At 40.6% G+C, this 3,378-nt stretch overlaps 1 protein-coding gene across 5 annotated transcripts in view; it reads right to left on the reverse strand.

Moving 5' to 3' along the window:
* LOC122544600 (nuclear receptor coactivator 7-like) overlaps positions 1-3,378 on the reverse strand; it is a 122,593-nt gene that overhangs the window by 83,958 nt on the left and 35,257 nt on the right. Inside the window, exon 1 of one of the 5 annotated variants that reach the window (XM_043683949.1) lies at positions 1,324-1,330. The exons of the other annotated variants lie outside the window; for them this stretch is intronic. The gene's annotated coding sequence lies outside the window, so the exon portion shown is untranslated. Of the gene's footprint in view, positions 1-1,323; positions 1,331-3,378 lie in introns of those variants that run through there. 5 annotated transcript variants of the gene reach the window in all.

Genomic DNA, 3,378 nt, shown 5'->3' on the forward strand with positions numbered 1-3,378 from the left:
GGGGGGAAGGGAAGGGGAAGGGGGGAAGTAGAAGAGTGGGGAGAGGGCGGGACAGTGGTAGCTTTGGTTTTAAGATTTATCACTTTGTTTGATCTGCAAGTGAATACTTGCTCACCCTTACAGTGCGCTGTTCTTTTTAGCTGATCTTAATTATTTTTTGTCTTAAATGCTTACACAAGTGAAAATTTACTTCTCTTTCAAATCTTAACTTTGTTGTTTGTAAAGGTAACCTCAAAGAAAGAAGACCTGAGACCAATGATTTATTTCTGGTCTGCATTCCTTAAAATCATGGCTGATCGGATTTTGACCTTATCTCTGCATTCCTGCATTCCCCAATAAACTTTCATTCCCCTGGAATCAAGAATACATTTTAAGCTTTTGTTGTCTGGGAGGCTTTATAACTTTGAGAGTAAAGGGAACTTCCTGATAAGGGATACAAATGTTAGGATTAACATGAAAAGGGAGAAGCTTATGGTAGAAGCGAAGTTGCAATATGATAAAGTTCCTGGAGGAGTATAAAAATGCAGAAGGATCTTAGGAGAGCAAAGATGGTGCATAAAAAAGCACTGGAGCATAGAATAAAGGAAAACAAAGTTTTTTTTTTAGAAAACTAAAGAAGAGCAAAAAATAACCAGGGAAAGAGTAGGGCTGATTAGGGGTCACAGAGGTAAATCCATTTATGGACCTAGAAGACTTGGACAGAATTCTCAATGAATACTTCAATGGAAAAGAATGATGCAGTTACAAACATCAGGGTGGAGGACTGTGAAACATCAGAAGAAAAAGGAGAGACAGAGAGAGAGAGAGAGAGAGAGACAGACAGACAGAAGAGATATACTAGCTGGTTATTAGCCTTTAAAGTAGGTAAAATCTGCAGGCCTGGATGAAACAGAGCCCAGGCTGTTGAGGAAGGCAATGGATAAGATGTCATGGAGGTTGGCAATAATTTTCAAATTCACTCTGGCCGCAAGTGATTTGCGAAAGGAATGGAAGATTGCAAACACTGTCTAATCATTAAAAAAAAGGGAGGGAGGGATAGGCCAGGAAATTTCAAGTCAGTCAGAGATAGAATCTATCTGTACTTGGAGAGGCTCAGAATAATCAGGGACTGTCAGGATGGTTTAATTATGGAAATATTGTGTTTGATAAATTTGATCAATCTTTTTGAGAAAGTGACCAGGAGTGTCGATGAGGGAATGCATTTGGTGTGTTCCAAATGGACTTTAGCAACGGTTTTGATAAAAGACCCTCGTCGCAGACTGATCAAGAAAGTAAGAACTCATACAATCGAAGGCACAATGGCATGTTGAACCAAAAATTCACCGCAAGGCAGGAAGTAGAGGGTAATGATGGAGTGATGTTTCTGTGACTGGAGGTCTGTTTCCAGTGAGTGTTCTACAAGACGTGGTGATGGGATCGTTGCTGCTTGTGGAGAACATTAATAAGCTGGGCATAAACAAAGATGTAGGGCTCTTGTGGCCAGAGGTGGTGTCCTGTAACAAAATCAAAAATTGCTGGAAAAACTCAGCAGGTCTGGCAGCATCTGTGGAGAGAAAGCAGAAATAACGTTTTGAGTTCAATGACTTTTTTCAGAACAGAATTTCTGGAGTTTTTTTTCAGATTTCCAACATTGGCAGTTCTTTGGGGTTTTTTGTTTTGGTGGTGTCCCTGCCTCTAAGCCAGGAGACCAGAGTTCAAGTCCCACCTGGTCCAGTGTGTCATAACATCTCCAAGCAGACTGCTTTTTAAAAGTTTAATCTATTTTTCTAATCAACTTGTTTAGTATGTTATTATGCATCTCTGGAGCAGGTGGCACTTTAGTCCAAGCCTCCAGTCCTGGGGTAGGAACACTACTACTGCACTACAAGATGGCACCCAGACTGCTATTTGATATTCTTCCTAATCAATGAGATAAATGACCAATCATCTGTTTCAATAATGTTAATTTGAGGGTAAATACAATCAAGATGTTCACCAGTGATATGAAAATGGGTAGGGTGGTAAATAGTGAGGGAGACAGCAATGCACTATTCAGCTGGGTAGAGCACTGGAGAATGGAATTCAATCCAAAATAAAATAAGGTAATACACTTGGGGGACAGCTAACAAAAGAAATAAGAGTACACCATGAATAGCAGGACACTGGAAAGCATTGAAGATCAGGGGGACCTTGGTATGCATACCCACAGGTAACAGAATAAGTAGATAAGCTGGTTAAGGTATAAGGGGTATGTGCCTTTATTAGCCAAGGCAAGAACACAAAATCTAGGTGGTTATCCTGAAAATGGATAAAAACACTTGGTAAAATGATGTAATTATGGTCACCACATTACGAAAGTTTTCATTCCACTATAGATTGTGCAGTGGAGATTTACCAGAGTGCTGAAAAAGGCTGGACAGACTGAGCCATAAGGAAAGATTGGATAGGCTGGAGGAATTTTTCCTTAGAGATGCAAAGATTGAGAGGGGAAGTGACAGAAGTGTATAAGATTATTTGAGGCTCAGACAGGTTAATTAAGGAGGCACTTCTTTCCATTAGTAAAAGGATCAATAACTAAGGTGAGTAGATTTAAGGTAGGAACTAGAAGGCTAAGAGGAGAGCTGAGGAGAATTTATTTTACTCAGATGGCATTATGAATCTGGAACTCACTTCCTGAAAGGGTGGTTGAGTCAGAAACTTTCAACATTTAAGTGGTGTTTAGATATTCACATGCATTGCTATAGCTTCCAGTGTTATGGGCCAAAGGTGGAAAATCAGACTAGGGTAATGAGCTCCCTGTTAGGTACTTCAGATCTGTGTTCACTTGGGAAGACACAAGCAATCTCCCTGAGGTAACAGTGGCTGAAGGACCTGAACTTAAGGGAATTTATATTTGCCAGGATTTGGTGTTGGAGAAGCTGTTAGGTCTGAAGGTTGATAAGTCTCCGGGGTCTGATGGTCTGCATCCCAGGGTACTGAAGGAGGTGGCTCGGAAAATCGTGGATGCGTTGGTGATTATTTTCCAGAGTTCAATAGATTCAGGGTCGGTTCCTGAGGATTGGAGGGTGGCTAATGTTATACCACTTTTTAAGAAAGGTGGGAGAGAGAAAGCAGGAAATTATAGACCAGTTAGTCTGACCTCAGTGGTGGAAAAGTGCTGGAGTCTATTATAAAGGATGAAATTACGACACATCTGATAGTAGTAACAGGATAGGTCAGAGTCAGCATGGATTTATGAAGGGGAAATCATGCTTGACTAATCTTCTGGAATATTTTGAGGATGTAACTCTGAAGATGGAAATGAGAGATCCAGTAGATGTAGTGTACCTGGACTTTCAGAAAGCCTTTGATAAAGTCCCACATAGGAGGTTAGTAAGCAAAATTAGGGCGCATGGTATT

Source organism: Chiloscyllium plagiosum, chromosome 3 (genome assembly GCF_004010195.1).
Source record: "Chiloscyllium plagiosum isolate BGI_BamShark_2017 chromosome 3, ASM401019v2, whole genome shotgun sequence".
Lineage (NCBI taxonomy): Eukaryota > Metazoa > Chordata > Chondrichthyes > Orectolobiformes > Hemiscylliidae > Chiloscyllium > Chiloscyllium plagiosum.